The 23920-nt window shown below is 40.8% G+C and overlaps 1 protein-coding gene across 1 annotated transcript in view; it reads left to right on the top strand.

Annotated features, from left to right (window-relative positions):
• LOC128657846 (pecanex-like protein 2) overlaps positions 1-23920 on the top strand; it is a 629457-nt gene that overhangs the window by 38838 nt on the left and 566699 nt on the right.

Below are 23920 nucleotides of genomic sequence, written 5' to 3'. Positions count from 1 at the left end.
TCAAACCGATCAAATACGGTCGGGTTGATTGGCACCCCCTGCTAGCGGCCACTTGGCTGTGAATCTCCACGGGGTGGCATTGCACAAGCAGTTAATATCCTCTGTATCATTTCCTCCAGACTTTGATCATTCGGCCCCTATGTGTTTACAGGGACAATCTACTTGATTTTTTTTGTATTGTTTTAAAAGATAGATAACGCCTTTACTACCCATTCCCCAGCTTTGCATATCCAACATTGTTATATTAATATATTTTTTAAACGCTAGATTTGCCTGTTTCTAAGCCACTGCAGGCCACCCCTTATCTCAGTGTTTTTTTATTAGCTTTTTAAATCATGCACAACAACCAGATAGTGCTAGTTTGTGTGTGCTATATAGAGTAGTAGAGCATTGTTCTCATCCCATGGAGAATAATGTTTCTACAAGAGCCATCATTTATTGGCTAAAATGCAAGATTATTAAAAGCATTGAGATAAGAGGCAGTCTGCAGGTGCTTAGATACAGGTAATCCATGAGGTAAAAAGAATATTAGCATAACAGTGTTGATCATGCAAAACTGGGGAATGAGAATTATCTATATTTTTAAACAATAACAATTTTCAAGTAGACTGTCCCTTTAACTCTCCCAAAGTGATTAAATGCATAGTTAAAGGACTGCTCTAAAGTCACAGTGAACTTCTGCTACTTTAAATACTTTATTAGTGGTAATTTAAACTAGAGAACAGGGGCAGTGTTAATATACCCAACTGTCCCCAGAGCTTTACACAACTGTTAACCAATCTTTACATTCTATTATTGCATTTAATGCTACATTAATGAGTAATCATTTCAATAATATAAGAAAGGGATGTATTGAACATGCAAAATGATCTAACAATTCTTGTAAAGTGCATTAAATTAAATTACCTGAACTTAGTGCAATAATGATTTGACATCTCAAACCTATTGTGATTAGGTCAGGGCAGGATGAACTTGCTTTACAAGGGGATTTACAAAAATTTGAAGAATGGGCAGGTAAATGGAAAATGTGTTTTAACCCTGGAAAATGCAAGGTTCTACATTTTGGAAGCAAAAATAAGCAGGCAATCTATTATTTAAATGGAACTAGACTTAGCCAAACAAAGGAGGAAAGGGATTTGGCACTAATAATAGATAGAGGTTTAAAATCTTATAACAAGTCAAGATTATTAATAATAGATGTTTAAAAATATAAATTCAAATAAAAAATGCAATACAAATATGTTTATTAAAAATAGTAATTAGTCACAATCGATTCTATAAAAAATATATGCAACGAATTAAACATTTCCTAAAACTTCTAAAAGTTCATATCATGTATGATATATATAAAAAACAGAATTTATGCTTACCTGATAAATTACTTTCTCCAACGGTGTGTCCGGTCCACGGCGTCATCCATTACTTGTGGGAAATATTCTCCCCCACAGGGAAAGGCAAGGAGAGCACACAGCAAGAGCTGTCCATATAGCTCCCCCTCTGGCTCCGCCCCCCAGTCATTCGACCGACGGTTAGGAGAAAAAGGAGAAACTATAGGGTGCCGTGGTGACTGTAGTGTATAAAGAAAAAAAATTTCAACCTGATTAGGAAACCAGGGCGGGCCGTGGACCGGACACACCGTTGGAGAAAGTAATTTATCAGGTAAGCATAAATTCTGTTTTCTCCAACATTGGTGTGTCCGGTCCACGGCGTCATCCATTACTTGTGGGAACCAATACCAAAGCTTTAGGACACGGATGAAGGGAGGGAGCAAATCAGGTTACCTAAATGGAAGGCACCACGGCGTGCAAAACCTTTCTCCCAAAAATAGCCTCCGAAGAAGCATAAGTATCAAATTTATAGAATTTGGCAAAAGTGTGCAGAGAAGGCCAAGTCGCTGCCTTACATATCTGATCAACAGAAGCCTCGTTCTTGTAGGCCCAAGTGGAAGCCACAGCCCTAGTAGAGTGAGCTGTGATTCGGTCAGGAGGTTGCCGTCCGGCAGTCTCATAAGCCAATCGGATAATGCTTTTCAGCCAGAAAGAGAGAGAGGTAGCAGTAGCTTTTTGACCTCTCCTCTTACCAGAGTAAACGACAAACAAAGATGAGGTTTGTCTAAAATCTTTTGTTGCTTCTAAGTAGAACTTTAAATCACGAACAACATCTAAATTGTCTAATAAACGTTCCTTCTTTGAAACTGGATTCGGACACAGAGAAGGAACAACTATTTCCTGGTTAATATTCTTGTTGGAAACAACTTTTGGAAGAAAACCAGGCTTAGTACGCAAAACAACCTTATCTGAATGGAAAACCAGATAGGGTGGATTACATTGCAAAGCAGATAATTCAGAAACTCTTCTAGCAGAAGAAATAGCAACCAAAAACAGAACTTTCCAAGATAATAACTTAATATCTATGGAATGTAAAGGTTCAAACGGAACCCCTTGAAGAACTGAAAGAACTAAATTTAGACTCCAAGGAGGAGTCATGGGTCTGTAAACAGGCTTGATTCTAACCAAAGCCTGAACAAAAGCTTGTACATCTGGCACAGCTGCCAGTCGTTTGTGTAACAAGACAGATAAAGCAGAAATCTGTCCTTTTAGAGAACTAGCTGACAACCCTTTATCCAAACCTTCTTGGAGAAAGGAGAGAATCTTTGGAATTTTAATCTTACTCCAGGAGAATCCCTTGGATTCACACCAGCAGATATATTTTTTCCATATTTTATGGTAAATCTTTCTAGTCACAGGTTTTCTGGCTTGGACCAGAGTATCTATCACAGAATTCGAAAACCCACGCTTGGATAAAATCAAGCGTTCAATTTCCAAGCAGTCAGCTGCAGAGAAACTAGATTTGGATGTTCGAATGGACCTTGTACTAGAAGATCCTGTCACAAAGGTAGCTTCCATGGTGGAGCCGATGACATATTCACCAGGTCTGCATACCAAGTCCTGCGTGGCCACGCAGGAGCTATCAGAATCACCAAGGCCTTCTCCTGTTTGATCCTGGCTATGAGCCTGGGAAGGAGAGGAAACGGTGGAAACACATACGCTAGGTTGAACGACCAAGGCGCCACTAATGCATCCACTAGAGTCGTCTTGGGATCCCTGGATCTGGACCCGTAGCAAGGAATCTTGAAGTTCTGACGGGACGCCATTAGATCCATGTCTGGAATGCCCCATAATTGGGTTAACTGAGCAAAGACCTCCGGGTGGAGTTCCCACTCCCCCGGATGGAAAGTCTGACGACTCAAATAGTCCGCCTCCCAGTTGTCTACTCCTGGGATGTGAATAGCAGATAGATGGCAGGAGTGATTCTCTGCCCATTGGATAATCTTGGTTTCTTCCTTCATCGCTAGGGAACTCTTTGTTCCCCCCTGATGATTGATGTACGCAACAGTCGTTATGTTGTCCGACTGAAATTTTATGAACCTGGCTTCCGCTAGCTGAGGCCAAGCCAGGAGCGCATAGAATATTGCTCTTAGTTCCAAAATGTTTTTCGGGAGAAGCGACTCTTCCCGAGACCATAGGCCCTGAGCTTTCAGGGAGTCCCAGACCGCGCCCAACCCCAAGAGGCTGGCGTCGGTCGTGACGATGACCCACTCCGGTCTGCGGAAACTCATTCCCTGAGACAGGTGATCCTGGGTCAACCACCAGAGAAGTGAGTCCCTGGTTACCTGGTCTACTTGAATTTGGGGAGACAAGTCTGTATAGTCCCCATTCCACTGATTGAGCATGCACAGCTGTAATGGTCTTAGATGAATTCGAGCAAAAGGAACCACGTCCATTGCTGCGACCATTAGTCCTATTACTTCCATGCACTGAGCTATGGAGGGTTGAGGAATAGAATGAAGAACTCGACAAACGTTTAGAAGCTTTAGCTTTCTGACTTCTGTCAGGAAGATCTTCATTTCCACAGAATCTATTATTGTTCCCAGAAAAGGAACCCTTGTGGACGGTGACAGTGAACTCTTTTCTATGTTCACCTTCCACCCGTGAGATCTGAGAAAAGCCAACACAATGTCTGTGTGGGCCCTTGCTTTGGAAAGAGACGACGCTTGGATTAGGATGTCGTCTAGATAAGGTGCTACAGCGATACCCCTCGGCCTTAGGACCGCTAGAAGGGACCCTAGCACCTTTGTGAAAATTCTGGGAGCGGTGGCTAAACCGAATGGAAGACCCACGAACTGGTAATGTTTGTCCAGAAAGGCGAACCTCAGGAACTGATGATGAGTTTTGTGGATTGGAATATGCAGATACGCATCCTTTAGATCCACGGTAGTCAAATATTGACCCTGCTGGATTGTCGGCAAGATTGTCCGAATGGTTTCCATTTTGAAGGATGGAACACTGAGGAACTTGTTTAATATCTTTAAATCCAGAATTGGCCTGAAAGTTCCCTCTTTTTTGGGAACCACAAACAGGTTTGAGTAAAAACCTAGACCTTGTTCACGGGAGGGGACTGGGTTTATCACTCCCATCTTTGATAGGTCTCTTACACAATGTAAGAATGCCTGTTTCTTTATCTGGTCTGAAGATAAGCGAGACAGGTGGAACCTTCCCCTTGGAGGAAGTCCCTTGAACTCTAGCAGGTATCCCTTGGAGACTATCTCTAGTGCCCAGGGATCCGGAACATCTCTTGCCCAAGCCTGAGCGAAGAGAGATAGTCTGCCCCCTACCAGATCCGGTCCCGGATCGGGGCTACCCCTTCATGCTGTCTTGGTAGCAGCAGCAGGTTTCTTGGTCTGTTTACCCTTGTTCCAGCCTTGCATGGGCTTCCAAGCGGGTTTGGGCTGGGCCGCGTTACCTTCTTGTCTAGCGGCAGTGGAGTTATTAGCCGTCCGTTCCTGAAATTGCGAAAGGAACGAAAATTAGACTTGTTCTTAGCCTTAAAAGGCCTATTCTGTGGGAGGGCATGGCCCTTACCCCCAGTGATGTCTGAAATAATTTCCTTCAATTCCGGCCCAAAAAGGGTCTTACCCTTGAAAGGAATATTAAGTAACTTAGTCTTGGACGACACATCTGCCGACCAGGATTTCAGCCAAAGCGCCCTCCGCGCTACTATAGCAAAACCTGAGTTTTTCGCCGCCAATTTTGTTATTTGAAAGGCGGCATCCAATATAAAGGAATTAGCTAATTTTAATGTGTGAATTCTGTCCATGACTTCTTCATAGGAAGTCTCTTTCTGGAGCGACCTTTCTAGTTCCTCGAACCAAAAGGACGCCACTGACGTGACAGTAATAACACACGTAGCTGGTTGAAGGATGAACCCTTGCTGAACAAAAATCTTTTTAAGCAATCCTTCCAATTTTTTATCCATAGGATCTTTGAAAGCGCAGCTGTCCTCTATAGGAATAGTGGTGCGCTTCGCTAGTGTTGAAACAGCTCCCTCAACCTTCGGGACCGTCTGCCATGCGTCCCTTCTAGGGTCTACTATGGGAAACATTTTCTTAAATATAGGAGGTGGGGCAAAGGGTACACCTGGCTTCTCCCACTCCTTTTCCACTATGTTCGCTACCCTTTTGGGTATTGGAAAAGCGTAGTCGTGCACTGGGACCTCTAAAAATTTGTCCAATTTGCACAACTTCTCTGGTACTACCATAGAATCACAGTCATCCAGAGTAGCTAATACCTCCTTTAGCAAAGCGCGGAGATGTTCTAGCTTAAACTTAAATGCTACTATATCAGGTTCTGCCTGTTGAGAAATTTTTCCTACAACTAACACCACAAACTCCTCACCATCCCCGTGGAGATGCTACTTGTTCAGAGCGGCAAGGAGAATGACTGGGGGGCGGAGCCAGAGGGGGAGCTATATGGACAGCTCTTGCTGTGTGCTCTCCTTGCCTTTCCCTGTGGGGGAGAATATTTCCCACAAGTAATGGATGACGCCGTGGACCGGACACACCAATGTTGGAGAAATTATAAATATATAAAGTATTTAATAGGGTTATGTCACTCTGTAGTTTAGAAGCAGTTCGTATATACAAGCTCATTTGATGGTATTTTATCTGTAATGTATCAAAGCTCTATCCAAAGCGTAATTAGAAAATGGTTACACAGTTATTCCTTTTTAGCATTTAGAAGCAGTGCTCTGTGTTAGCAACTCCCAGTCTAGTGATTACCAATTGATACTTGGGGGTAGATTTATCATATTGCGAGCGGACATGATACAATGTAGCGTATCATGTCCGCTGCACATCGATAAATGCCGACAGCGTTCTTGTGAACTGTTGGTGCAATGCCGCCCCCTGCAGATTTGCGACCAATCGGCCGCTAGCAGGGGGCGTCAATCAACCAGATCATATTTGATCGGGTTGATTTCTGTCCGCGGCCTCAGAGCAGGTGGACACACAGAAACAGGGGTATACGAATACTTGACAAATCGGCCCCTTGGTTTGCACTTTCGATTTGTCTGTATGCAGGTTGAGGTGCAACTGTGCTTCCAAGACATTATAATACCCTTTGGGATATGCCTTACCAGACGCTCCCACTGTCTGCTTTATTTAACTCCTTCAGTTTAGATTGTTATCCCCTGTCAAATTGTAAAGAGAACTGACGGTGTCCAAGACACGCCCACAAGTGCGAGATGACGTCCTCCCTGAAAATTAATAATAAAACATATTTTAAACAGATAGTAACAATTTCATCCACTCCATGAGCTGCCATCATCAATCATGGAAAGCAAATATACCAAAGGGACAATTGCTTAGGATAAGAAAAAATTGTAGCAATAATGAGGATTATATTAGTCATTCGAATACTCTCAAGTCCAAATTTATGGAGAGGGGTTATATAGATCACATTGTAGAGAATATAAAACAAGAAGTGGGAAGCCTAGAAAGGAAAACCCTTTTGGTCAAACAGAGAAAAAAAAATAGATTTCAACCAACAATTTAAAGCAATAAAGATACCATTCATTATTAACTATTACAGCAATTACAAAATGACAAGGGGGATTTTAAAAAGACATTGGCATGTGCTAAAACAAGATAAAACAAATTAGCACATGTACTTACAGACTTCATTTTGTTTATAGAATAGATTGTCACAGATCCTTTTAAAAAACAGAAATTAAATTTATTTTTCCTTGTTTTATATGTAAAGCTTGCAGACACTCTGAGAAAAGTAAGACAGTATGTTCAAATGTGACTAGAGGGGAATTTCAAATCAATGACAGATGTACAGATAGGAATGTTGTATATGTAGTACAATGTAAATGTGGGATGCAATATGTTGGCGAACCGGAGAGACCTGTTCAAGAGAGGATTCACAAACATATTCTCTGAATAGAAAATATGGAACAAGATAGAAACAAGGATTTGCCTTTTCCTAGACATTTTTCACAATGCAATGGAGATAACTTAAACATTTTAGTTACATAGGGATTGCTAAACTCCAGCATAAGCTGAGGAGGAGGAGATGTTCACAAATCTCTTTTACAATTAGAAAGCAAGTGGATATATCATTTAGATACATTAACTCATAGTGGTTTGAATCAGCAAATAGAATTAGGTTGCTTTTTAAATTAATTGTCAAATACATTTTTATATATGTTTTTTGGAATACTGTGTTTTGATATATTTTTTAGCATATATATATATTTTAAAACAGCTATTTATTATCTTGAATTTTTATAATTGATACTTTTATTTTTTCAATTTTTTTGTGATAGGTCCATATAGCAGCTGCTGTGGTTATTAAACCAGTGTTTGCACTATTACTAATGAAATGGGCAATTAGCATCTTTAAGGGTTGTCACTTAAAATCACCCGTTACATCAAATGGGTGTTTTTTCAAACTAAAAGGAGATCAAAACAACTTGTTAAACGTTTACTGACAAGTATAAGAAACTGTTCAAAGACAGATGACATACGAAAAGTAAAACCGCCCTGTCACGAATATCTCAGGATGTAGCTGCTAAGGGGTTAATTCTGTTTAGTTGTGAACTAAGAACTGTTGTTTGTTTTTTTAAAAATAGCTGTGTACTGGGTTTGTTTGTGTTTTCTTTGAAGTGCCAGGAGCCTCATAAAAAAGTTTCTAAGGCTCACTCCTCCAGATGTTATTGTGTATACATTGAGTCATAAAGCCACTCAAAGCTTTTAGTTCCAGAGATACACAGGATAGAGTTTTATGTGTCAGCCGTATATAGTCAGCCCAGGATCTAACCCAATTGCTAGCGTGAAAGATAGAACACACGCTAGCACACTGAGGAATATACAGGACGTGACCCACTCAGGAAACAAATAAGTAGGGTACAAGGTTCTCCCAACAGAAATAGTAACACTGTATATCTTCTTGATTACAGGAAATACTAAAATAATGTCTCTTTAAGCAGGTTACCGGTAAACAAATGATAATAGGAAATAATGTCCCTTTAAGCAGGTTATCAGCAAACAATAGATAAATGCTCCTTCTTTGCAGGTTTGCAACAAATAAGATAATGTCCCTTTAAGCAGGTTATTAGCAAACAAATGATTAAAGATCCTTTTTTGCAGGTTTACAACAAATAAAGATAATGTCCCTTTAAGCAGGTGATTAGCAAACAAATGATTAATGCTCCTTCTTTGCAGGTTTGCAACAAATAAGATAATGTCCCTTTAAGCAGGTTACTAGCAAACAAATGATTAATGCTCCTTCTTTGCAGGTTTGCAACAAATAAGATAATGTCCCTTTAAGCAGGTTATTAGCAAACAAATGATTAAAGATCCTTCTTTGCAGGTTTACAACAAATAAAGATAATGTCCCTTTAAGCAGGTGATTAGCAAACAAATGATTAATGCTCCTTCTTTGCAGGTTTGCAACAAATAAGATAATGTCCCTTTAAGCAGGTTACTAGCAAACAAATGATTAATGCTCCTTCTTTGCAGATTTGCAACAAATAAAGATAATGTCCTTTTAAGCAGGTATTAGCAAACAAATGATTAGTACTCCTTCTTGCAGGTTTACAACAAATAGACAAGCAATGTCAGATAAACAAGGCAGATTAAATCCAGAGAGAGGTTCCTAGGAATTGGTAAGGAATTCAGGCACAGGAAAATCTCAGAAGGAAGAGTTGAAAAAATCAACAGAGTACTCACAGATCCGAAGACAGGATTTTACAAACGGGCCCCAAACAATATCTCCCGCCGAGATTTAAAGGATGAGAGAGAGGTCCGACATCAGAGGGAGGGTCAGAAAATACGTCACGTTGCTAGGCAACGTGACGTAAACACAACAGGAGAGCTCCGGGAGCCGCAGTGAGGCGGCGATGAACGGAAACGTGACAGCACCCCCCCTTCAAGGACCCCTCCGGGGGACAGGAGCAGGCTTGGAAGGATGAAGCTTGTGAAATGCCTTAACCAAAGCAGGGGCGTTCACCTGCCGAGCGGGTTCCCAGGATCGCTCCGTAACTGGATAACCCTTCCAATGAATGAGATAGTACAAATGCTTGCCACGAAGTTTGGAATCCAGAATGTGACTGACCTCAAATTCAGGTTGTCCATGAACCAAAAGAGGTGGAGGCTTTAACATAGGTTTAGAATACCTATTAGACAACATAGGTTTCAGAAGAGACACATGGAATACAGAATGAGCCTTGAGAGTCTTGGGCAGAGCAATTCGGTAGGCAGTAGAACATACTTGACCCAGTATTCGGAAAGGACCCACATACCGTGGGCCCAATTTGGTGGAAGGCTGCTTGAGACGAAGATGATGTGAAGAGACCCAAACCTTATCGCCAGGCCGATATTTGGGAGCTTTCTTTCGTCGAAGATCAGAAAAGAACTTATAACGTTTGGAAGCCTTGGAAAGAAGAAGACGTATCCTCCTCCAATGACGAGTTAATCTCCGGGCAGTTAGATCAGAAGCAGGATTTTCCGTGGAAGAAGTATGAAGAGGAAATGTTCTGGGTTGAAATCCATAGGCTGCATGAAAAGGAGAGGTCTGAAGAGAGGAATTGTATCGGGCGTTATGAGCCAATTCTGCTAATGGGAGATAGCCACTCCAATTAGAATGATGATGATCCACATAGTGCCTAAGATAAGTTTCCAGGCACTGGTTTACCCTTTCGGTTTGGCCATTAGATTCTGGATGATGTGAGGTAGACAAAGAGATCGTTGTTCTAAAGTGCTTGCAGAGTGATCTCCAAAACCGGGAAACAAATTGTACCCCTCTATCTGAGACGATATCCAGAGGAAAGCCATGTAATCTCACAATGTGTGAAAGAAATAGTTCAGACAGTATTTTGGCAGATGGTAAACCAGGTAAAGGAATGAAGTGTGCTGTTTTAGAAAACCTGTCAACAACTACCCAAATAGTGTTGTTTCCAGCTGAAAGAGGAAGGTCTTTAATAAAATCCATGGATAAATGGGTCCAAGGCTGATGAGGAATGGGTAACGGCTGGAGCAAACCAGAAGGAAGTTGACGAGGAGTCTTATTGGCGGCACACTGTGTGCACACTGAGACATAATCTTTAACATCCTGAGAGAGAGTAGGCCACCATACATGTTGCTTGAGATTCCGAGCGGTGTTACTGATGCCAGGATGTCCAGAGAGAGGGCTGTCATGAGCCCAAAACAGTATCTTGGAACAAAGACGTTCAGGAACAAAGAGAAGACCATCAGGGGGTTTACAAGACAAGGGAAGATTCTTCTGGGCAGATTGCAAATCTTGTAACCAAGTAGTTGATAACTGGGCTAAGACTTTATGAGGTTGAAGAATGTTACTAGATTCAAGAGTTGAGGTATCTTGAAATTGTCTGGAAAGGGCGTCAGCTTTGATATTCTTAGAACCGGGTATATAAGACAGATTGTAATGAAAACGTGAGAAGAATAAAGACCAACGTGCTTGTCTGGAATTCAGTCGTTTGGCTGAACTGGATGAATCCGGAACCCAAAGGATCTCCACTCACAGTAGAGACAGAGACTGAAAACTTTTTTCTTATCAAGGGAATTGTGTGAGTATTCACAAAAGTGGAGTCAATGAACACTCCTCCTGCGCCAGAATCGATAAGAGCTTGGGTATGTATCTTGCTACCACCAATTTGAAGAGTCACTGGAACAAAAAGTTTATTATAGAGGGAATGAACTTCTTTATGGCTTAACTCAGTTCCCTGGACAGAAGTTAAGCCCTGGCTTTTACTGGCCTGGTAGGACAATCTCTTAATAAATGCCCTTTAAGGCCACAGTATAAACACAGGCCAAGAGAACGTCTTCTTAAACGCTCAGTTTCTGTTAATTTTATGGTTCCAACTTCCATAGGTTCAGCTTGGTCAGGAGAGGAAGAAGTAGGCGTTACTGGGTTAGAAAAACGAGGAGCCAGACGAAAAGGGGTTCGAGTTGAAGACTTCTGATTTCTTTCTCTTTCTTGTTGACGTTCCCGGTATCTAGAATCGAGACAGATACAAAGATTTATCAAGGCTTCAAGGGATTCTGGGAGTTCCCGATACACCAATTCGTCTTTGAGACGTTCTGAAAGTCCTTTACGAAAAGCTGCACTAAGAGCTCCTTGATTCCAAGTAGTTTCAGATGCAAGAGTGCGGAACTCAATAGCATACTGGGACACAGGTTGACCACCCTGTCGTAGGTCTAAAAGAGAGGCTTCCGCAGCGGAAGACCTTCCAGGTTTGTCGAACACGTTAGAGAATACTGAAAGAAAGGTATCCACATCCTGAAGTAAAGGATCATTCTTTTCTAACAAAGGTGATACCCAGGCCAAAGCTCTTCCTTTCATTAAAGAAATGAGGAATGTAATCTTAGAAGAGGGAGTAGCAAAGAGGTTAGGACTGTTACAAAAGTGAAGTCGGCATTGATTCAAAAAACCCCTACAATCTTCAGGATTCCCATCATATTTGTCTGGAAGAGGTATCCTGGGACTCAATTGTCCTTGTAATTGGTTGTTGGGATTTGGAGGAGGAGAAGCCTCAATAGGATTAGGATTGGGAGGGATAGGAGCAACCAAGCTCTGTAATAATGTAGTTATTTGATCTAGCTTAGAGTCCAAGGATTGCAAGTGGGTAGCATGAGATCCCAGTAATTGTCCCTGGTGAGCCACGGCCATGGATAATTCAGTGGGGTCCATTTATGGCCCGTTTGTAATGTCAGCCGTATATAGTCAGCCCAGGATCTAACCCAATTGCTAGCGTGAAAGATAGAACACACGCTAGCACACTGAGGAATATCCAGGACGTGACCCACTCAGGAAACAAATAAGTAGGGTACAAGGTTCTCCCAACAGAAATAGTAACACTGTATATCTTCTTGATTACAGGAAATACTAAAATAATGTCTCTTTAAGCAGGTTACCGGTAAACAAATGATAATAGGAAATAATGTCCCTTTAAGCAGGTTATCAGCAAACAATAGATAAATGCTCCTTCTTTGCAGGTTTGCAACAAATAAGATAATGTCCCTTTAAGCAGGTTATTAGCAAACAAATGATTAAAGATCCTTTTTTGCAGGTTTACAACAAATAAAGATAATGTCCCTTTAAGCAAGTGATTAGCAAACAAATGATTAATGCTCCTTCTTTGCAGGTTTGCAACAAATAAGATAATGTCCCTTTAAGCAGGTTACTAGCAAACAAATGATTAATGCTCCTTATTTGCAGGTTTGCAACAAATAAGATAATGTCCCTTTAAGCAGGTTATTAGCAAACAAATGATTAAAGATCCTTCTTTGCAGGTTTACAACAAATAAAGATAATGTCCCTTTAAGCAGGTGATTAGCAAACAAATGATTAATGCTCCTTCTTTGCAGGTTTGCAACAAATAAGATAATGTCCCTTTAAGCAGGTTACTAGCAAACAAATGATTAATGCTCCTTCTTTGCAGATTTGCAACAAATAAAGATAATGTCCTTTTAAGCAGGTATTAGCAAACAAATGATTAGTACTCCTTCTTGCAGGTTTACAACAAATAGACAAGCAATGTCAGATAAACAAGGCAGATTAAATCCAGAGAGAGGTTCCTAGGAATTGGTAAGGAATTCAGGCACAGGAAAATCTCAGAAGGAAGAGTTGAAAAAATCAACAGAGTACTCACAGATCCGAAGACAGGATTTTACAAACGGGCCCCAAACAATATCTCCCGCCGAGATTTAAAGGATGAGAGAGAGGTCCGACATCAGAGGGAGGGTCAGAAAATACGTCACGTTGCTAGGCAACGTGACGTAAACACAACAGGAGAGCTCCGGGAGCCGCAGTGAGGCGGCGATGAACGGAAACGTGACATTATGGCTTAGACTGTCAGTAGAATACATGATGCAAGAAAAGGGCCTTAGTCACAGAAACTGATAAGGTCACTAAAAGGACATTGGTATAATATATAAATGTGCTTTAAACTGTTATGACATTAAATGAAGGTAAATATGACAACCTACATCATATCTGATATCAAACCGATTCTCCCAATGAAACTAAGAGGTTCCCGATATATATATGGAAATAGAGTTACCTAGCAGAAATTATAATGGGTTCTATAATGTCAGGCAAAAAAACTTAGTTTATTGAAGGTCATAAAGGACAGGGGGGTTCCTTAGCCTGCCCAGGAGGGTGTGGTCAGGCAACGTGATCTCTGGAAAATATGTATAAAGTTTGATGTTTCAACATGTAACAGTGTCATTCTTACAAGGGGAGCTGCTCTACAGGGTAAGGACCATTGCTTTCATGCCAGCCCCTGGCACATATCGTGAAACTAGAAAAGTATTCAATCTATTTTTCTCCCTTTTTATTTTAACCTGTTTGCGTGTGTAATTTTATTTGTAACAACTTTTTATTAATAATGCATTGTGCATAATATTTTTGGCATAATAAATAATTCCTTTATTAAGTTTGGCCTTTGTCTAGTAATTGAACCACGTTACTGAAAGAGACTGGAATGTTAGAACTGTATAATTTAGGTTATTTTCTGCTAAATTGTACTCAGAGAGTTAAGGTGTAAGTCTGGGTTTTTCCTTAGGATTTTCCCTTTAATAAATTTTAAGTGGTGGCACCTGAGATATTGTAGTTAGTTTAGTGTGGGTGGCATTAAAGGGTAGTGTTGGGCATTTTCTTTTACATCTAGTACAGACTGGAGAGTGTTGTTAACCCTTGCACCCACTGAACTAAATCACAAGCTGGTCTGGTGTGGCTAGATTGTGACATATTAGTGAGAGTAGAAGGGGTCTGATAACCCTTTCTGTGCCAAATAAGTGACTGGCACAGGGTTGGATAACCTTGGTTCGTCACAAATTGATGGCAGCGGTTGGATCATTTTTTTATTAGATTTTAGTGCTTGTGGATTTGCTAGTGTGAAAATCCTGGTACTAAAAGAAACTGTTTCTTACATTTTCCAAAGGCTAAAACTCAGTGCATTATATAGTCACACATTGCAAACAGTCCCCTTCCCTATTCTCTGTTTTTCTTTTCTATTTTATTTTTGCTATGGAGTCATACGAGCAGCAAACTAAAGAGACACTGGCACTCTTATGCCAGGAGCGTGATATTCCAACACGTGGAAAGAACAAAGATGGACTAATACAAGCTCTTGTTGAATATAATATCAGCCAAATCACAATAGTTGAGATCTCAGGAGGGATGTCTGCAGCTGGGGCAGCGATTCATCAGGATCTGGGGATCCATTGGACTGTTATTTGCAAACTGTTCTGAAACATATGGGCTCAGCGGATGCAAGTTTGCACATAGAGCTGATTGCAAAATTTCACAAACAACAGGCTGCTGAACGACAGGCTGAGAGAGAGTATCAGCTACAGCTTGTACGGTTGGAGAGAGGGATGGTCTCACCTGTTGTTAGTGAACCTAGAGACCCACCTGCTACCGAGTGCGTGCAAATAATTTTCCCACTCTGGAGAAAGATGGCGATGTGGATGTATTCCTGTGTAGCTTTGAGAAAGTTTGCAGACAGTTCCAGCTGCCAAGGGAGCAGTGGGCCAAGTACCTTACCCCTGGCCTGAAAGGTCCTGCACTGGAGGCTTTTGCTGAACTACCCCCAGAGTTTGATCAGGACTATGATTCCATTAAAGCTGCACTGCAGAGGAGGTATAATCTTACTCCTGAGGTGTACAGGAAGAAATTCCGTTCCCTGCAGAAAGGTTTGTCAGAGAGCTATACTGCAGCTGTTGGGAACTTGATGACAGCCTTTAAACAGTGGGTCAGAAGGCTAAAGATTGCCACTATAGAAGAGCTGGAAGATCTGATGGTGAAGGAGCAATTTATGCAGCTGTGCCCAGCAGAAGTTCAAGAATGGGTTTTGGATCATAAACCCATAACAGCTTTAGAAGCCTGATTTTTACACAGCCAACAGGTCACCAGGTAATGGGAGAAAATAATTTTCTAAGGGGGATCCACCTGGAAAGAAGCTGCTGCATGACCCCCCTTCACAAAATCTGCTGTGCCTTTGTCTAGTGTGTCTGCTCCCTCTGGGAAAGGAGGGGTGGGTGCTACATCTGGGCAGGGAGATACCCGCAAGTGTTTTGCTTGTCAAAAAATGGGTCACATCAGCACTAACCGCCCAGAGAGGAAGAAACCTTTAGCATCAGCAGGAGGAGGCCGCTCCTCTGGATTATCATCTTCTGTTTTGTTTGTAACCTGGGGAAAAGTACCAAATGAGAAAGTACCAATGAGAACTTACAACCTGTGACTGTTGGAGATAAGGTAACATTGGGGCTTCGGGACACGGGTGCAGAAGTGACTATTGTGCGTCCAGAGCTAGCGAGCTTGGAGAACATTATCCCTGGAAAGACTCTAGCAGTAAAAGGGATTGGGGGAGTACAGCCCGCAGTGCCTATGGCACAAGTATATCTAGATTGGGGAGCAGGAAGAGGGTTAAGAGATGTGGGAGTGTCAGATAATATTCCTACAAATGTATTGCTTGGTACTGATTTGGGTAGATCATTGTCACAATATATACCTTATCATTATGCCTGTGACCTAGGTAAACAAGATAGGGGCCCAAATGTACAAGAGACCATGTGTAACTATGCCCAGATATGTGCTGAAGGGGAGGGGGGCAGGGTGTGTGTGTGACGCAGCCTTTACCTGAACCAGACATGTCTGTAGTGCCCTGTGAAAATGTGGAAGGATGCACTGACAGAGAGAGAAAGAGCTGAATGAGAATGACATTCTGTTGGTGTGTGAACCAATCATCCCTCAGTACTTAGTAGTGCCAGAGGTGGAGGGCCCCTCTGTATCAGTGGTGACCCGACAGCAGTCTGCCCAGATTAGGGAGCAGGGGGTGCTTCAGCCCGAGGACCCAGGGGAGAACACTGATACGGAAGGCCCCTCTGTATCAGTGGTGACCCGACAGCATTCTGCCCAGATTAGGGAGCAGGGGTTGCTTCAGCCCGAGGACCCAGGGGAGAACACTGATTAGGAAGGTGGGGGGACTCACACAGCTCAGCAACTAATAATTGGTCAGAGTCAGGATTTTCAGCAGGCCCAAGGGACTGATCCCACACTAGAGAAGATCAGGGACCTAGCTAGGCAGCTGCCTGCTGACTCTGATAAAGAGAGAGTGTACTGGGATAAAGGGAGGTTGTGTCAGGAATCCATTCCAGTGGAGGGACAGGATCCCTGGCTAGCTGAGAGACAGTTAATGGTACCTAAACAGTTTAGAGCGCAACTGTTGGGAGTGGCCCATGAAATTCCTATGGCGGGACATCTAGGGGTACAGAGAACCAAAACTCAGTTGTCCCATCACTTTTATTGGCCGGGGATGGGTACTGATGTTGCTAATTATTGTCGCTCCTGTCCTGCATGTCAGAAAGTGGGGAAACCTGGAGAAGTGGGTCGTGCCCCTTTAATTCCCCTTCCCATAGTGACTGAGCCCTTTGAGAGGGTGGCTGTGGACAGCCACCCTCTCAAAGGGCTCAGTCACTATGAAAATAGGGCCCCTAGCTATCCCAAGCAGTTCAGGGAAAATATTCATTCTGACGGTAGTTGATTATGCGACTCCCTACCCAGAGGTCGTGGCCCTGTCATCTATCAGGGCTGATAAAGTGGCTGATGCTTTATTGGGTATCTTTTCAAGGGTAGGTTTCCCTAAGGAAATGCTACACCTAGTGACTAGCCCATACCACCCCCAGACCAATGGCTTATGTGAAAGGTTTAATGGGACCCTGAAGCAGATGCTCAAAACCTATGTGGAGTCACAGGGGAAGGACTGGGAGCATTACCTGCCGCACCTCCTATTTGCTTACAGAGAGGTGCCCCAGGAATCTACTGGTTTCTCCCCCTTTGAACTCCTATATGGACACAGAGTACGTGGCCCCCTTGATCTGATCAGGGAGGAGTGGGAAGAGAAATTGGGTGCTCAAGAGACCTCGGTAGCAGACTATGTAATAAGGTTCAGGGACAGAATGCATAGCCTAGTGGGGGAGGTACAGGAAAACCTAAAGGCTGACCAGTCTAAGCAGAAGCAGTTGTATGACCGGAGTGGCCGAGAGAGAGTGTATGATGTGGGACAGAAAGTGCTTGTTTTAATACCCATGAGACAGAACAAACTATAGGCTGCCTGGTAGGGTCCATTCACTATCCTAAAGAGAATGAATAATGTGAACTATGTGGTGTCTCTGGATGAGGAGGGTAAAAGGCAAAAAATCTATCATGTAAATATGATAAAAGCCTTTTATGACAGAGAACTCACTGTGTTAACTGTGTGTAGTTTGCCTGGAGAAGAGCATGAGACTGACCGTCTTGTTGATTTACTGGCCACCACCAGAAAAAACAACACCCTAGAAGATGCCCAGATTAGTGCCCACTTAACTGGGGATCAGCGGCATCAGCTGGCTGAGGTGCTTAAGCCTTACTATAGCGTGTTCACAGGACAGGACACAGTCACACATCATGTAGATACTTGGAATCACCATTCCCTCAGACAAACAGCGTACAGGGTATCCTTGCAGGTCAGTGCTGACAAAAAAAGGGAGATAGAGGAGATGCTAGAGATGGGAGTGATTTGCAAGTCCCACAGCCCCTGGGCCTCTCCAGTAGTACTAGTCCCCAAAAAAGGACAAAACCACTAGTTTCTGTGTAGATTACAGAAAGCTAAATTTAGTGACTGAATTTGATGCCTATCCTATGCCTCGCATAGATGAGCTACTGGACAGGCTAGCAGCAGCCAAGTTTCTTAGTATCATGGATCTCAGCAAGGGATACTGGCTGATCCCTATGACCCCAGAAGCACAAGAGAGGTCTGCCTTTATCACTCCTTTTGGGTTGTATGAATTCCAAGTGATGCCCTTTGAGATGAAAAATGCCCCTGCCACATTCCAACAGCTAGTTAACTACTTATTGGAGGGGCTAGAGGGGCAAGCTGTTGCATACCTGAACACCTCACACATTTAGCCAGTGTATTGGACCGAATAGCCACTGCTGGGCTAACTATAAAACCAGATAAGTGTCAGCTGGGCATGGGGGAGGTCCAGTACTTGGGTCACCTGGTAGGAGGAGGGGTATTGCACCCAGAGCCAAGTAAAACTGAAGCCATAATGGCCTGGCCCAACCCTAAGACAAAGAAACAGGTTATGTCCTTCCTGGGTACTGCTGGGTACTATAGAAAGTTTGTGCCACACTATAGTACCATAGCCAAACCCCTAACAGACCTTACAAAAAAAGCCTACCTCAAACAGTCAAATGGACCCCTGAGTGTGACAGGGCTTTTAATTCACTGAAAATTGCCCTTACGGACTCCCCTATACTACAGGCCCCTGATTTCCACAGGAGATTCATAGTGCAAACGGATGCTTCCAACTATGGGCTAGGGGCTGTGCCGAGTCAAGTGGATCAGAAAGGTGAGGAGCACCCCATTGTGTACCAGCAGGAAATTACTTCCACGAGAAGTGGCGTATGCCACTGTGGAAAAAGAGTGCCTTGCTATAGTTTGGGCCTTGCAAAAGCTATAGCCTTATCTGTATGGATGCCAGTTTACAGTGATAACTGACCACAACCCCTTACACTGGTTACATAGGGTAGATGGCTCAAATGGTAAACTCCTAAGGTGGAGCCTAGCTCTACAACAACATGAGTTTACCATACAACATAAAAAGGGTAGTATGCATGGTAACGCTGATGGTCTTTCACACCAGGAGGAGTGTCCTCTTTGATACGCAGCTGGAGTGGCTTGTAGCCACCCCCGTTTGCGTCTCTTTGGTTCATCACACGCCCATTTAGGGTATTTAAATCAGGTCTGGTATTGGCTTGATAAAGGCTCTTACGAGCTGAAACGTGTTGCTGCTAATAGGACCAATTTTCAAAGAGGATGTATCCGCACTTGTGGGTGTGTCTTGGAAGGGCATGGATGCTGGCAGTCCTCTTTACAATTTACCCAGGGATACCACTCTAAACTGAAGGATTTAAATACAGCAGACAGTGAGAGCGTCTGATAAGGCACATCCCGAAGGGTATTACAATGTCTTGGAAGCACAGTTGCACCTTGACCAGCATACAGACAAATCATAAGTGCAAACCAAGTATAAATTGGTAATCGCTCTGCTGGGAGTTGCTAACATGGAGTTGCTTCTAAATGCTAAAAAGGAATAACTGTGTAGCTGTTTACTAACTAGCTTTGGATAGAGCTTTAATACATAACTGATAAAATAACAAATTACCTTTTTAATCAAACAAGCTCATATATACGGACTGCTTCTAAACAACAGAGTGAAATAACCCTATTAAGGACTTCATTTATTTTTACTTTTTTTTTATTTTTTATTATTTTTTATATATCATGCAAAAAAAAAAAGAGAGTGTAATCATTAAAAAGTTAGGAGATTTAAATGTCGACCTATTAAATAACAAATGGAAAAAATATAATAGGGACAGAGAAGATTATAAATTGGAAGAAAATAAAGAGGATGAACAGGGAGAAAGTGTACCAATTATAATGAAAAAGAATAACACACTGTTTAGTAAAAGGAAGGAAAATAGGCCACAAAACAGACCAGAAGAGAGGGATAATAAAGAATTTAAAAATAGGACACAAAGAGAACAAGAAGATGCATGTAGTAACAAATTTTTGGTGAATAATAGGAATACAAATGTGTATGAAAGGGAAGGTCAAACTATTGAAGATAATATGATAAGAGGAGATAGAATAGAGAGACAACCAAGAGAGAACTTGAGGGGACGAGACTATTATGGGAATAATAGATCTAGGGATTACAGTAACAATAGGATCCCTCGTAATACTAACAGTTGGAATCCTAGAAATGCTAATAATTCATATCCATACTACAGAAATTCTGATCAGGACTATGGATACAACAGAATGAGGGACAAACATAGAGATGAATATAGACATCAAAGGTACGAAAACAGACACTATAGACATTTTGACGATAATAGACATTACCAGAGAGGTTGGCATAATAGGGATTTTGATCAACGTGAATTTAGAAATCGAACAGAACAAACACAGCAGGATTGGAGGGTTCCAGCATTTAATAGATTTGATACATTGAGAACAGTAGAACAGTCACCCCAAAGAGCAACTACATCGGCCAATTTTTTAGGAGTAAGTCAGGAAAGAAATCACAACCCACCGAAGGGAAAGAGAAGAAGAGAGGGAGAAGAGGGGGAAGATATAGAGGATTAGATAAAGATGAAATTACCAATAAAGACATAACTAGAATAAATAAACCAACTGAGAACAATGGGATCTTTAATCTAAGTAATTTACAATTAACGACAACCCAGGAGTCTGTTTTGAACAGAGGGCTTTCCTTTGCTCCCACCTCCAAACTTAATAAGTTTGAACATTATGTAAACATTAACCAATTCATAAGAAAATTAACTTTAAAAAAATACTTTTTAAAGAATCCTATCAAAGATACTAAACCCTCAGAGACTGAAGATAAATTTATTCACACTAATTTTAGACAAAAATCCCAGTTCTTCCCAACACATGAAAAAGGGAACTATATAGAATCCTTCGAGAAATTGGTTAAGCAGGATTTGGAGGATATTGATACCAAACAAACCAAGAATATGAAGTGGAATTTGAGTCTGAAGGAAAAATCGATATTAAAAGATTTACAAGACAGGACCGATATAGTCATTAAACAGGCCGATAAAGGGGGTGGAGTGGTAATTATGAGTAATACTTATTATTTAACTGAAGCATACAGACTACTGAATGATACAACAACATATAAAAAATTGCTTAGTGACCCAGGGGATGAGTTTCAGGGAAAACTTAAAATATTGCTTGATGATGCAAAACTAACTAATTTGGTGACTGATTCAGAGTATAATTTCTTGTTGATTAAGAACTTTAGAACCCCCATATTTTACTTCTTACCAAAGATCCACAAGGATCTCAAGGAACCCCCAGGACGCCCGATTATATCGGGCATAGATTCAATAACGTCTAATATGTCCCAATATATTGACTATTTCTTGCAAAACTACGTGAAAGAACTTCCCTCATACCTATCAGATTCGGCACATTTTTTAAGAATACTCAAAGAGATCCAATGGGAACCAAATTTTGTGCTGGTCACCTGCGATGTTAGCTCACTTTATATTAACATAGAGCATAATTTAGGAATACAAGCTATAGAAGACTTTATGAGACAGGACTCAGAGATGACCAGCACACAAAGAGATTTTCTATTGAAATGTATAAAATTTATCTTGAATAACAATTATTTCAAGTTTGAGAACAATTATTTTTTGCAGATAAAGGGTACGGCTATGGGCACAAGGTTCGCACCAAGTTATGCTAACTTATTCATGGGGGTCTTTGAAAGAGAACTAATAACAAGATCCCCATGGGGTGCGAACCTTGTGCTCTACAGACGTTATATTGACGATTTGTTTTTCGTCTGGAAGGGGGACATAGAATTATTAGATATTTTTATTAATGACCTTAACTCCAATAACTTTGGTCTACAATTCACATATGAATTTAGTAAAGAAAAAAATAATTATTTAGACATAGAAATTGAGATAATCAATAATGCAATTAAAACAATGACCTTTTTTAAAAAGGTTGATTCTAACAATTATATTGATTCTGCGAGTTGTCACCATAGCCAATGGAAAAAGAACATACCAAAGGGTCAACTGATGCGTGTTAGGAGGAATTGTACAGATCTAGTGGACTTTGAGAAACAATCAAAAGTACTAATAAAAAGATTTGAAGAGAAGGGTTATGACACTTTAAAGATCTTAGAGACTGTGGATGAAGTTAAAAAGATGGACAGGGAGGAACTACTAAGAAAAAAAGAAAAACCTCATAAGGGGAAGCAAAAAGAGACAATGGATATACCCATAATCACGACCTATTCAGCCCATCACAAACAGTTTCAAAAATTGGTTAAAAAACACTGGCATCTTTTATTGAAAGACCCCATAATAGGCCCAAACTTAGGAAGAAACCCCAATTTTATTTACAGAAAAGCTAAGAATTTAAAAACGATATTGGCTCCGAGTGAGTACAAAAGGGGGAATGAAATGTGCAATAGAGGATATAGAACACTTGAGGGTAATAAGATAGAGGGGTTTTTCCCCTGCCATCAATGTAAGTCCTGTAAACATAGTACGAAATTAAAACAAATCAAGTCCGAGAAAGACGGGAGAATCACGAATATAACAGATATCATAAGATGCACTGATACAAATATTATCTATATGCTACAATGTGACTGTAATCTAAGGTATTTTGGCCAAACAGGACGGAAATTGAAAGATCGTATACGTGAACACCTGTTAGCAATAGAGCACGAAAGAGAAGACACAACTCTGTATAAACATTTCAAAGAGGTTCATAAAGGCAACACAGAAACACTAAAATTCTGGGGCATTAAGAAAATAGTGCAGGATGGAAGAAGAGGGAATACTAATAAAAAGTTGCTCAGACAAGAAGCAGAATTTATTTATAATTTCGGTACACTCCACCCCAAAGGGCTGAATAGTGAAATGGACTTGAATGCCCTTATATAAATAAAAGGATTTAGTAGGTCCATCAAAACTAACTTGATTATACTGTATTTAAATATTGTAGATAACATACTGGTTAAGAAAGCTGATCAAATATATATATGTCCTTGGGGTGAATTAACATAGTGACTATGATTAACATCCACGAATTAACATTTCTATGTCCCTTTTAGGAACAATAATTGTCCACGATTCACAACCAAATGTCTAAGAACTAAGCCCCATTAATATAATAATTTATCCTTGAAATACCCAAATAGAAGCAGGAATTCCCCAACGAGGTTCGAGTCCACCATGGTTTTTTAAAAAATATCTTTAAAATATAAATAAAAATATATTTATTTTATTTTCTTTATAGACCATCTGTTGTATCTTAATATTTAACAACTTAAGGTTATATAGAAGGAGAGTATTCAATCCCTTTGAACTTCCATCATAGCACAATGGATAAGAAGTTAAACTCTGACCGTAAGGGCTATGAGTTCAAGCCCAAGTTAGGAAAGATTTGTTTTTACAAATCTAATTTAAACCAATCAACCATTAAGATATATGACAAATAGATAATCTATGATTACTTATTGGATTATATATAAGCTAGTTAAAGACCAAATTTTACAATTGAAATCCTATTGAGATAACTCCCAATATAGCCTAATGGTTAGATGGTCAGACTGCAGTTATAAGGTCTGCGAGTTTGAACCCAAGCAGGAAAATAATAATTTTTTGTGGAATTATTTTTTATTTTATTTAAATAAACAGATAATAATTTTTTTAAAAAACGACTGGAATCTTAATATTAGGGATAGATAAGTTTGTAGGGGTGTAAGCCATTAGTTGGCGATTGTGAGGCAATTAACTGTTATATTTTTAAAATAGATTAACAAATGTAGAAACTAAAATAAAGTCATAATTTTTTCACTGACATTGTTTAAATGTGGACATTTTAGTAACTTGCTAACCGGTATAACCTGCACTGAAATTGGTGACTTTTAATGCACAAAAATACAGGG

Source organism: Bombina bombina, chromosome 4, assembly GCF_027579735.1.
Source record: "Bombina bombina isolate aBomBom1 chromosome 4, aBomBom1.pri, whole genome shotgun sequence".
Lineage (NCBI taxonomy): Eukaryota > Metazoa > Chordata > Amphibia > Anura > Bombinatoridae > Bombina > Bombina bombina.
The sequence above is the reverse complement of the archived record's forward strand: the minus strand, read 5'-3'. Positions and strand labels throughout refer to the sequence as shown.